We start from the raw sequence: 14101 nt of genomic DNA, 5'->3' as shown, positions 1-14101 counted from the left end.
AAACTAAATATAAGAGAAATTTCCTGAATTGAAGGTAGATCTTAATCTGTCTATCTGCAGGGCCCTCCATGTGTCAGGAAAAATTAATGAAAAGCAACCCACGCTAAGATCTCTTCTGATGAGGTTACTGTAGTGATTAGAGGGGCAGAAACACATTACCAGAAGGGGAAACAAACTTTTGTCCTCAGTCATGAAAGATGTTAGAAAAGAGCAGAACAATGTTTTGAAGGAAAAGAATTTTCTACTTCAGGAAGAGTTTTTCTTCAACATAAAAGCAATACAAAATTATCACTCCTGCACCTCTTAAGGGTGGCAACAAACCAAAAAAACAAAACTTTTGTAGACACTAATTAATCAAGGGGCAAATTGAATTAATGAATTTATAAGTGGGGGAGTTGATAAATAAAATGTCTAAGTAGTTATTAGCTTTGAATTCACTTCAGCCAAAAATTACATCTAAAATGTGTGGCCTTACAGATGTATATGTATAACGGTAGATTCACAAGCTACTGTCTTAAATTATAAGAACCTATTTAGCACTTATATATTTCCCACTTAGTCATTATTCAAATTTAATTTATAAGATATATAATATAATTTGGATATATTTTATAAGATCAATTGTACACTATTGTATTCTCTTGTTTTCACCTTTATTTTGAAGTCTCTATTCTGACTCATGGGAAGTTTGATTATAATCTATTCTCCATTATTTTCTTTAAATGTAGTACTTCCTGTGTGATAGTCTATTTTCTGCATGCTGGCATTTATGCAGGTGAATGATATCTTACCTAGGTATAAAATTCTTATATTGCATTCTTTTCTCTTCAAAGTCTGTCAACACTAGTCCATCAAATTCCAGCTTCTAGTTTTTCAGATAAGTCCAATGCTTTTTTTTTCTTTGTAGAAATTTCTCCTTTCTGCTAGAAGAGGGTAGAAGTTTACTTTGGAGACAGGATTTTTACCAGGCTATGTAAGGCTGGGTGTATGTTTTTTACAGTCAATACTGGAATTCATTGATCCCTTTCAATCTGAAGCCTCAAAAATGTCTTAAACTCAGGGAAATAAGATTTTTTAAATCACTTTTTAGTTTTTGAAGAAGATTAACCCTGAGCTAACATCTGCTGCCAATCTTCCTCTTTTTGCTGAGGAAGACAGGCCCTGAGCTAACATTGTGCCCATCTTCCTCTCCTTTATATGTGGGATGCCTGCCACAGCATGGCTTGACAAGCAGTGCATAGGTCTGCACCCGGGATCTGAACCAGCAAACCCCAGGCCACCAAAGCGGAACATGCTCACTTAACCTCTGCACCACTGGGCTGGCCCCAGGGAAATAAGATTTTTGTCTGTTATTTATTTATTTTTTCTTCCATTTATATGGTGGGTCTTCCAGATTTGTCATCCGTATTAGTTTCCAAGGGTTGCTGTAACAAATTACCACAAACCAGGTGGCTAAAAACAAAACAAATTTATTCTCTAACAGTTCCGAAGACTAGAAGTCCAAAATCAAGGTATCAGCTAGGCCATGCTCCCTCTTCAGTCTCTAGAGAAGAATACTTTCTTGCCTCTTCTAGCTTCTGGTGGTGGCCAGCAATCCTTGGTGTGTTTTGGCTTGTGGCAGCACAACTCCAGTTTGTCTCCTTATTCACATGGCCTTCTTCTTTGTGTATCCTCTGTGTCTTCAAATCTCTCACTCCCTACAAGGACACCAGTCATTGGATTTACAGCCCATCCTAATTCAGTATGACCCCATCTTACCTTGATTACATCTATAAAGACTAAATAAGGTCACATTCAAGGTATGGGGTTAGGACTTCAATGTATTTTTCTGGGGGACACAATGCAACTCATAATATCATTCAAGCTTCTAAACTCATGATATCCATCTCTTTATGAGACACTTATACTTTATATTCAAGGACACATTTTAGCAGTTAACATCAGCACTAATTAATCTATTAAATTTTAACATTAAAACATTTTTAGTTGAAAAAAACAGTTTTATTTTGTGCCACAATTGAATCTCTTTGTGTTCATAATGGTTTTCTGCCAGAGATGCCTGTTTTGAGTGTTCTTCTGGACCTGTCCCTCTGTGAGTGGCTGAAGGTCCGTAGATGTGTCTTTTTCTTCATCTGCTCATGTCCCATCTTTTGGGCATGGGGTTCCTGATCTCTCTTATGTGGGATCTACCTTATGTTGAGGTGGGAATTTCAGCAGTCTCATTCCCTGAGGGTCAATGATGTAGCAGATAATGATTTGTCAGTTTCTCATTTGGGTCCCAAAGGGGAAGCTTTTTGCTACTCTTGTCTCCTCAATTGCAATATCTAGGGCAGGGATCTTCAACCTGTCTGCACACGGAGCAATTCCTTAGGAGTAATTCTTAATTAGGCATTGGTATGCCTAGTCCCTGTCCGTGGTTTATCTAATCTGGATTTCTAGTTCTTGGGCTAGATGTGGAACTTTTTATACTTTCAGGTAAATATGAATCCCTGGGCATCTTGTTGAAATGCAGATTCTGGTTCAGGAAGTCTGGAGTAAGACCTGATTCAGTATTTCTAACAAATTCCCAAGTGCTGCTGATGCTGAAAGTAGTCAAAGAACTTGTTCTCAAACTTGCCTGTGTGTTGGGATCACCTGGCGGACCTCAAAAATACTAATGCTTCTATCCCACCCCCAGAGATTCTGATTTAATTGGTATGGTGTGTGGCCTGGACAATGGGAGGCTTAAAATCTCCCCAGGTGTTTCTAATTTGGAAAACCACTGGGCTAGAGCCTCATGGTCAGGGTCAACTGAGTTGCTTTGTTAATTTCTCTGCAGTTCCTCAAGAATTGTCCTTCCTTGGAGCCAGCCTGGTGGCATAGTGGTTAAGTTCACGTGGTTCGGCAGCCCAGAGTTCTCTGGTTTGGATCATGGGTTCAGACCTAGCACTGCTCGTCAAGCCATGCTGAGGCAGCATCCCACATAGAACTAGAAAGACGTACAATTAGGATATACAACTATGTCCTGGGGCTTTGGGGAGGCAAAAAAAAAAAAAAAAGGAAGATTGGCAAAGATGTTAGCTCAGGGCCACTCTTTCTCACCAAAAAAAGCATACTTAAAAAAAAAAGAATTGTCTTTCCTCTCAGGGATCCTTGGCTAACAGAGGGCCAACATCCCTCTTGCCAGGTGTTATATTCCATTTTCCTGAGCTTTGCACTGCTGTCCTCGGCTCGTCTCCATCCTGAGGGGAAGAAGTTGCAGGTCTGTTCTCTCCATCCAGACCTCAGCAGAGCCTAAGACCTGACTTGTCATCTCCAGGTCCTGCCTGGCAGCTTCCATACTCAAGAGGCTGATTGTTGGATGGGAACTGGGATGGTAAGGCAGTAGGGTTGTGTTTAAGTGAATCTCTTCTCCAAATCCAAATCTTTAATTTTCAAGAGCTCTGTCTTTTCTGATTTGTGTTTGCTTTCATAATGTAGTGTTTTGTTTTAGAGAAGCGATATCTTCTTAAATGTCATTGAAGACTCTAACTTGAAGGTCTTTCTTTCTTTGTCAGTTTCTTATTTCTCTTACCTTTTCCTAAGGTTATTTTTCATTTGTCTGTTGTTTGTTTTCAAATCTTGGTATTTCTTTTGCATGCTGTGGCCTTTCCTCAAATGTATCATTTGCTCACATTTAGAATTGGGTGACAGTATGTCTGACTGTAGAATTTATGTAGAGAGTTAAGGTTTATTCACTGCCAGGCTTTCTCCAGAATAAGGAGCAGAAACTGGCTATTAGGTTAGAGTACACCTATATAATAAAGTGAGGAGGTCTTTATCTTTTGGCACCAACACCTAGCCTTTGCTGCCTTAGTTCTTTCTAGATGGTTGTTTGTTCAGAGTTGAGTACAAAGCTTTAGGCCATTAGAAGCAGGCAAGAGAGAGGTACCAACTGTTTCACAAGTTTCTGTATGCAGACCTTCATCTACTGTCCATTTTTAGCTCTTTTACTATTCCTTCCTTTTGCCATACCTTCCTTTTGTTGTGCTTGCTGGATGGATCAACTTCTTCCTTTACTGGTACTCATACCATATGAGTTCCAGGCTCGGGTTTCCTTTGATATTCCTTATCTACCAAGATTCTTCTATTTACCTCTCATTGTTTATTACTGGCTATTTTCTTTTCCTATTTGTTGTATACTTATACCTTTTAAACATTTCCTTACTATTGTGAAAGAGTCTGAAGAGGGAGAGAAAATCTGCCCTCTTGCATCAGAAACTGTACAGCATCATTTTTACGGATGCACAATATTCACCATATTTTATTTGTTCAGTGAGTATTCTGTGGTCACAATTCAATTTTCCCCAAAGTTCTATTACTATAAACAATTGTAGAATCAACAACCTTAAAATAAAAGCTTGGTGCAAACACTTTGTAGATAATATCCTACATATATATTTTTAGGTTAATTTGCGTCTATTTAAAAAATGTGTTTAGTTATGCACACATCCTCTCAATATAGATTGCTTTAATTTATGGTGCCCATTGTCCAGTGCTCTCTTCAACATTGGGTACAATAATTATTTCCTTAATCTCTCTTAGTGTATAAATTAAAGATTGTATCTCATTTTAAGGTAATCTCTTTGAAGAGACTAGCTACGTAAACAGGATTCCCTCATGCAAACCAGTTACTCCCTGTAATTTTACCTTATTATATCATCTTCATAACACTTAAATAATTAGGATTTATTAGTCCCTCCTGCTCCTTTTCAAGCTCCATAAGATCAGGGGCATTGTCTTTGCAGCTGTACTTCTTGAATTTGGGAAACTTTCCCTTTATCTTCATATGGTTTTCCCACTATATTTATGCACTCTGTGTCCTAATCTCCTCTTCTTAAGAAGACACCAGTCATATTGGATTAGGTTCCACCCTAATGACTTCATTTTAATTTAATTACTTCTCTAAAGACCCTATCTCCTAAATTACTGTGAACTATAAGTATTTTCTTAATAAAAAATATGAGGGAAAGCATAATCTTTTTTTTTTTTATTGAAGTATTGATACCTAACCTCTAAATCTCAAGTTCTTGTGCCCCATGCAAAGTAAGCCAATCACTGAGACATTGGTGCTTGGAGTTGGAGAAAGGTTTATTCACATTGGGCAAAAGAAGGCAGGAGGGAGGATAGTTCTTCAGATCCACCTTGATAAGAGAAGAAAAAGGAGGGTTTTATACAGCTAAGGGCCTTGACAGGAGAAGTTTCAGAGAAACAAAGGGGTAATCCATGTTTCTTTCACTCCAGATAAGCCCTTGGGCAATCTGACTTCTGGGCTTCAACTGGCAGTTGGGGGCTGGTTATCTGGTGGTGTAACTTCCTTGACAGCCTTTGTTTTTTTCTACAAAACAAGCTCTAGATCCTTGTGAGCCTTGAGTCACCAATCAGGTTAAACAAGAAAACAGCACATTAACAAGATTAACTTCTTTTTATCTGTGTGGGGAATAAGGTTGAGGGGCAATCACGTTCTTATTGAATACAGTAACTCTCAGGTAGCTGTTTTCAGTATAGATGACATACGGTATTATATTAGTTTCAAGTGTACAACGTAGTAATTCAACATCTATATACATTACAAAATGATCACCACAAGTCCGATAACCATCTGTCACCATACAAAGCTATTACAATATTATTGACCATATTCCCTATGCTGTACATTACATCCCCGTGACTTATTTGTTTTATAACTGGAAGTTTGTGCCTTTTAATCCCCTTCACCTATTTTGCCCATCTCCCCACCCCCAGCCCTCTGTTGACCACCAATTTGTTCTTTGTACCTATGAGTTTTTTTCTGGGGAAAGCATATTCTTGAAAGAATTTCTTAATAAATACCTTAGTCTATTATGAATGGCTCAATTTTTAAAGTATTAACTTTTGCTCTAATTTTCATAGCAAAACTACTCTACAGTCTAGAGCTTACATGTGTATATAGTTGTAAATACAGCCCAGCAACAGAGGGCTTATAAAGTAAGGGACTCTCCTTTTATATCTATGAAAGTGTAGAGGACCCTCTGGCAATTATTGCATGTATCCTGGAATTTATTCTTATAGCACTGATTTAATTGCAAGAATGTTCATACTTAACTACCTTTTGTCTTTATTTTAAGCTCTTTAACCCCATACTGATCCTGGGACTTCTTTTTCTGTGATTTTAATGGTAGGGAATGAACCACCGATTTCATACAGATGTTGGAGAACCAGCCTTGCAGACAGCTGGAAGAAACAGGTGTACAGAAATCCAGAGACTATTAACATATCTAATTGAATAAGTGTTGGTAGTTACAAAAGTAATTAAGAATAAAAGAAAGCCTTGTGAAGCTCCTAACAAAAACATTGCTGGTAATCACTGCCAACTTAAAACTCATTTTGTGAAGCTTCCTGAAAAAGTGGGAGCATTTTATATTGAATATTACCTTTTGTCTTGTAATTTACATAGGTATCTTTAATGAACAGCTCGTTTATAGTTCCGCTGAGTCTTTCCTGTGTGTGTTGCTGGCATCTTTGAAACAGCAGTATCAGCAATTTAGAGTAGGCAGGCTTCCTCTTGAATATTTATAGAAAGATTTTAAAAGTATACTTACCAATTTGCTTTAGATTGTTCTTTTGAAATTGCCATATTTTTTCCTATACTAGAAACACCTTCTTTTAGAACAAGAAAATGGAACGTTTTCCACCATGGCTTCTTTGTTGTTAGGATGTTCAGATTGAATCCCGTGAATGGTTCCATGCAAGATTTTATGAATAGTTTTGTAATTATCACAGAAGCACACGATTATTGTAAGAAAAAAAGCACAAAGGAAGTGATTTAGATAGAAAATCAATCACTCCTGATACAGCCACATGGAGAGCATGTGTTACACCTACAGCGGGATAATCTCTTACCAGGTCTGTTAGTTTGCCAGGGCTGCCATAACAAGGCACCGGGGATGGGGTAGCTTAAACAACAAAAACTTATTTTCTCACAGATCTGGGGGCTGCAAGTCTGAGGTCAAGATGTTTACAATGTTTCTTTTGAGACCTCTCTCATTAGCTTGTAAATGGCTGCCTTTCCCCTGTGTCTTCACAAGGTCTTCTTTCTGTATCTGTGCATGTCTGTGTCCTAATCTCCTCTTCCAATAAAGACCCCAGTCACATTGGATTAGACGCCACCCTGAGGATCTCATTATAATTTAATTACCTCTCTAAAGACCCTATCTCCAACAAATATTGTCAGATTCTTAGGTACTGGGAGTTAGGACTTCAACATATGAATTTTAGGGGAACACAATTCAGCCCATAACCAGGCTTTCTAAAATATGTTTTATACAGAAACTGAAATATAATAATGTACAGTTGAAATTTACGTAATGTTAAAAGCCAACATGACCTCAATAAAATAAAATTAAAAAAATGTGTGTTTTGAGTGTGTGGGTTTAACAGCTTTATTGAGGTGTAATTGACATACAGTCGACTGTACATGAATAATATGTACAATATTATAGGTTTTGACATTCATATACAGCCATAATAAACCTATCCATCACCCTCAAAAGTTTCCTAATGCCCCTGTAATCTCTCTCCCTCTCTTTCCTGTCCTGCTCCCATCCCCAGACAACCACCAATCTAAGATACATTTGTTCACATTTCCTAGAATTTTATAAAATGGAATCATATAGTACATACTCTTTTGGTCTGGCTTTGTTCACTCGTCAAAGATATTTTGAGGTTTATTCATGTTGTAACGTGTATCACAACATCTAGAATGGTACCTGGCACATGGCAGGTACATTAATTATTAATTCAATGAATGAATAAAAGCATAAATCAATGAATATTTTAGAAGGCTAAGGAGATGGGATGTTAAATGCAATTGAATGACACTCATAAGTTTGGTGTTCTCTCTGAAGCATTTTATACAGGTGAGTATATGAACCAGGTTTGTAGTTTAGAAAATATCTCTGGTGGCAACTTGAAGGATGAATTTGCGGCAGGGAAAGGCTAAAAGCAGGGGACTGGTTATTAAAAATTCTTATATAACGATTCCTATATATTGTGTTTGTGCAGCATCATCCATGTTAAAATATCCAGTGAGCAACTGAAAATGTGAACAAGTAAGAAGAATTATTTTTGAGGGTGTAGAAGGTGAGTGGGAAAATTAGGATAAAGGAAATAATTTTCCTAAATCTATTTGTAAAGTTGCCGAATAACCTTATAAATACATCCTGATACAGGGGAAAGAAAATAGGTATCAGAAACTCTAGTCCCAAATATTAACTCTCTCCTAACCCTTAAGACTTTAAGCAAGTAACACAATATCTTTGTGCTTGTTTCCTCGTATTTTTAGGACTCTTTATTGCTTACATTTTCAAATTTCACAATGATGGACCTAGATGAGGATCTTTATTTTCTGTGCTAGGGCCTTCCATCTTGAAGACTCGCAGGATTTCAGCATTGAGGAATTCCTCTCCATTATTTATTTGGTAATTTTTTTTCTTCCCTGTATTCTCTGTAATCTGTTTTTGGAAATCCTATCACTTGGGTAGAGATACTGATATTTTTGGTTTGGTATGTCTTTATATTTGGTCTTACATTTTTCATTTTTTTCCAGTCTTGATGAGGTTTTCTTAATCTTATTCCCCAACTTGACTATTGAAAATTTTATTTTATTAATCTTTTTTTGTAGTTTCCTGAGAGGTATTTCTGGTTTCTTTATTGTTATGTTTTTCACAGCAGCCTGTTCATGATTTATGGATATCATATTGTCTGGGCTATTTCCTAGAATATTAATTACACTATTTTAAACTTATTTTTTCTTCCTTGATTTATCTCTGTTTAATCTGGGGTCATCCCCACCCTTTCTGTTTGTTTTGGTCTTTCTTTTTTTTTCTTCTTCAAGATTGTCACCTGAGCTAACAACTGTTGCTATCTTTCTTTTGTTTTTTCTGCTTTACCTCCCAAAATCCCCCTGGTACATAGTTGTATATCCTAGTTTCAGGTCCTTCTAGTTGTGGCATGTGGGACACTGCCTCAACATGGCCTGATGAGTGGTGCCATGTCCACGTCCTGGATCCCAACTGGTGAAACCCTGGGCCGCTGCAGCGGAGCGTGCAAACTTAACCACTTGGCCACAGGTCCGACCCCCTGTTTTGGTCTTTATTATTTCATACCATAATTTTTTTTCTCATAAATCTATTGATTCTCAGCTGTCTATCTACTTTTAATAACAAAGTTCTCCCTAAACATTTCATTTAATTTCTTTCAACAGAACTCTGCTCCTATGCCCTGCTCTTGACTGGGGGTAGATACCTGCCTACAGGCTGTTATCCATGGTTATCTATGTTATCCTGATGAGAGGGGTTAAAGATGGTGGAAATGACAGTTCTGTTCATGGAGTGTCAGTTAACCTTTTAAGTTCTACTTCTAACTCCTGCTCTATGTCGTACTGAGAATTTCAAGATAATCTCTCAAGGGATTTGTTGGTTGAAAAAAATACCTTCTCTGCTGCAGTCTTGTCACATTCTTTTGATGTTGCAGCTCTCTTCTCTGTTTCATTAGTAAATGTTCCAATATGTGTCTTCCAGAAATTTGTTGAAATCTACCTCCTGCTAATGATTCTTTTCTTGTTTTCTTTTTGTTGTTGTTATGGGTTTATAACAATTTTAAATTCTTGTTTTAGTCTTCTATTATTATTACTGAAAGTTCGGTCTCTGATCCTGGTGCCAATCCAAATAATGAGAACAGAGTCTTGGGTAAAAAAGGAAAGGCTTTACTTTGCCGGGCAGAGGGAGAAAAGCAAGGGCCAGTGGCCCCTGAAATTGCTTACTCCCTGTTAAGAAACAGGTAGCGGTTTTCATTTGGGGTTTTAGGTAGGGAAGGGGTACCGTGGCCTTCTTGGTCAGCATTTTCCCATCGGCCTGTGTCTGGGGCTGCTTCCAACAGAGGAGACAAAGGATTTCTCAGATGAGTGTCCTTGACTGTTTATGTCCATGGTGGAAAGCAGACTCTGACATCAGGAAGCTGAGAAGTTGGGCCTGGGAAGCTTCGGTTTCTTGATGTTCTCTGGACATTAGTTTCTCTGTAAAAGACTTCAAGGTCCTGTGATTAGCCACAACTTTAGTGGGAGCCCAGCATGAGGCCATCTGGGCTTTAACACTTTGTAACTTCTATTTGGCTCTATAGCTCAGGGGGTCAGAGGTTAAAGAAACAAATATTTACATATGAGTGTAACTAAAGAAGCAGGGAACTGGGAATGTGTGCTTTCAGTTTTAATGCATATATGTGGGGTTCACTGTAGGGAAACCAATGTCAGGGCTGATATTAACTAAGAGGTGGTAACATTGTCACTTTATGGTCTCAGCTTGATCTCAGTTAACCATCTTGAAGTTTTTAAAGAGGAACACTACTGCCCAATTTAAAAATGTTCTGAAGATTAAATGATATAATGTATGTGGAATTTCTTATTCACATATAAAATACTAGTTCCACTTTCCCATCATGTAAGAATGTCTTCTAGCTGATCTTCAGTCTGCTAACTCCCCAGCAGAAGTGATAAAATTTTAGCCTATCTGATATTTAATTTTGAACTTCCTCGTCACAGGAAGCAAACACCCTTCTTTACCATTTGGAAGAGGATTCTACTGGTTATGGATATTTTAGAAAGCTGATCCTGGCTCTACTTTTCTTCCTGATACAGCCTGCCTTCTAGTCAATATTTTGCTTTGTGGCATTTTTCCCCCAAAAAAACACATTTGCAAAAGGAGATTTAAGTTGTGGCTTTGGGAACAAATATTTCAAAATTTGACCAAACTCAAGCACAAAGATCGATCTTTCAAACAGGAAATATTTACTCAATCTCCAATACAGAATGGGCAATATTATACTATATATACCCAGCAGGAGGTTAGAATCTCATTGGGTAGACAGGGCAGAGACATGAAAAGATGTGTATGATACAATACATGGTGTGAAATGTATCAGGTCAGAGTCACAGCTAATAAACACTTCAACAGTCTAATAGGGAAAGATTTGCTGTGGTTTTATGTGTTGAGAGGAGACTTTAGCCTTTCTTTCTTAGAATATAAGCTCAAGAAGTCAACGACCTTATCTGCATTGGCTACTATGTATTCTTTAAGCCTAGAACAGTTTCCAACATTTAGTAAGGACTCAATAAATGTATGATGGATTAATGAGGATTGTAAAATTGTGTTGCAATTTAAAGGAAACAGATAACTTGAACAGGTGGAGAGAAGGTAGGGAGAACACCATAGGTACAAAATAACAACAAAAAAGTAGAGGAGGAATAACCAAGATGAATTTGCAAAAGAGGATAGACTGCCCTGGTTCAAGAGTTCATTTTGAAAGTTAGTGAAGGGTTAAGTTGTAGTAGGCTCTGAGTAGCCTGTGAAGGCCTCTATATAGCAGGGGAAATAATCTGGATTTTATCTCACTGGCTTTAGTGAGACATTAACAATCATTGAGAAGAAAAATGATTTGATATTAGCAGTCATTTTGCAATCCATTTTGAATGTTTTAATTCTGTTAAGGGATGGTGTAGTAGGCAGAATTCCTAAAATGATCTTCAAAGATTCCTTCCCTAATCGCTGGGACCTCTGAATATGAAGTGACCTCTGAATCATTCTTATGATTATGTTATGTTATATGGGCCTGATCTAACCACATAGTCCTTAAAAGCCAAGAGTTTTCTCTGGCTGGTGTCTGAAGAGAAACTCAGAATGATTTGAAGCATGGGAAGGGCTTAATGCACAGTCCTGTCTTTGAAGATGGAGAGGGGCCAAGTGAGAAAATGTGGATGGCCCTAAGGAGGTGAAGGAGAGGTTCTCAACTGACAGCTAGCAAGGAAATGGTGACCTCAGTATTATTACTGTAAGGAATTGAATTCCAGTAACAACCTGAATAAGCTTGGAAGCTTTCTTTCCAGAGCTCTAATAACAGCTCAGATGGTCAGAACTTTGACTTCAACCTATGAGATGCTAAGCAGAGGACAGAGCTGAGCCCCCCCTAGACTTCTGACCTATGGAACGGTGAGATAATAAATGAGTATTGTTTTGAGTTGCTTAAGTTTGTGGGAATTGTTCTGCAACTGTGCAAAACAATTACAGAAATGTTACAGGAGGAGGAACAGCAGTCAGGGAGACCAGGTTATTTGTGCATTTCCTCTATACTTGTTCACTTACAAAGCAAAGGTGATGTGTCTTGAAATTCCTGAGTAATTAAAAAGGAATAGTTGTGTATTTTATTACATTCTCAACACTCATCATACCTCACTGTTCTAGTCAATGATTAAGAAAAAAACCCATTAGATCTATGAACAATGGTATAGCAGATTTTATTTTTGTCCAAGGTATTTACTGCCTTTCCCTGTGAGAAAGTTATCTTTCTTTGCTCCATTGTTATAAGACTAGCCCTTGTAACTGTTTTGGACAATGACATATGAACAGAAGAAGCATATACCTCTTTCCACCAGAAGCTTCAAAGCCATTGCATGGTTCTGCCAGCCTTTCTGTTCCTTTTGTCACAGACCTGGATGTGTGAATTGGGCTTCCCTTTCAGCCCAGGTTTTGGAGTAGAGGTGCTGTGAAGCAGAACTGAAGCTAACATGCGATAAACATGAAGGATGAACAAGAAATCAATGTTCGTTATTGTAGGCCAATGAGAATTTGGCATCACTTTTTACCACAGCATGACTTGCCTAAACTGGCTGAGTCAATTCGTAGCACACCAGCAGAGACCTGATGTAACAAAAACTGAAAATATGAGGCATTGGCTTTATGGTGAGCAATGGATGGTGAAGAATCTGTTTTGGGAAGCTAGAAAGATGGAGCCCAACTTATGCAGTGGTGAGATATTTGATATAAAGTTTGCTACAATAACATGGAAGGCAGATAAAATGCCAAATGATCTCACGCCATTAGGTGGAGATGTGGGAAATACAATATCAGTAGTGCTTCCTAATTACTATGGCTGAATTTAACAGACCATTAACTGATTTTCAAACTAGTTTGTAAAATATAATCAACTATGATTAAAACTCAACATTTTGATAAGGACCTAGCATGGATATGGGTTTCCCATCCTTTGTTTTATTTTATATCTATATCTATAGCTATATCTATGTCTATGTCTATTTTTTTGGTGAGAGCAATTAAGATCCACTACTTTCAGCAAATTTCAAATATATGATACATTACTGTTAATTATAGTCACCATGCTGTATATTAGCTCTCCAGAACATAATCATCCTGTGTATCTGGCACTTTGTATCCTTTGGCTAAAATCTCCCTATTTCCGCCGCTCCTCAGCCCCTGGTAACCACTATTCTAGTCTCTACTTGTAAGAATTCAACGTTTTTAGATTTCACACATAAGTGAGATCATGCAGTATTTGTCTTTCTGAATCTGGCTTATTTCACTTTGCATAAAGTCCTTTAGGTTCACCTTTGTTGTTGCAAAAGACAAGATTTTCTTCTTTTTTAAGGCTGAAATATTATCCCATTGTATGTTGATACCTCATTTTCTTTATCCATTTATCCATTGATGGACACTTATCAACCAATTATAGTTGATTCCATGTCTTGGCTACGTTGAATAATGCAGCAATGAACATGGGGGCACAGATGTCCTTCGAGATAGTAATTTTGTTTCCTTTGGATAAATAGAAGTAGGATTGCTGGATCATATGGTAGTTCTATTTTTAATTTTTTGAGGAACCGCCATACTGTTTTCTATAGTGGCTATACCAATTTGCATTGCCACCAACAGTGTGCATCCTTGCCAATCCTTGTTATCTCTTGTCTTTTTGATAACAGCCGTTCTAACCGGTGTGAGGTTATATCTCATTGTGGTTTTGATTTGCATTTCCCTGATGATTAGTGATGTTGAGCATCTTTTCATATATCTGTTGGCTATTTGTATGTTTCCTTTTCAGAAATATTTATTCAGATATTTTTCCCATTTTTAAATTGAATTGTTTGGTTTCTTGCTATTGAGTTGTATGAGTTCCTTATATATTTTGGATATTAACTTTTATTGGATATATGGTTTGCAATATTTTCTCCCATTCCGTAGGTTGTCTCTTCACTCTGTTG

This window comes from Equus asinus, chromosome 10, assembly GCF_041296235.1.
Source record: "Equus asinus isolate D_3611 breed Donkey chromosome 10, EquAss-T2T_v2, whole genome shotgun sequence".
Taxonomy (NCBI): Eukaryota; Metazoa; Chordata; class Mammalia; order Perissodactyla; family Equidae; genus Equus; species Equus asinus.
The sequence above is the reverse complement of the archived record's forward strand: the minus strand, read 5'-3'. Positions refer to the sequence as shown.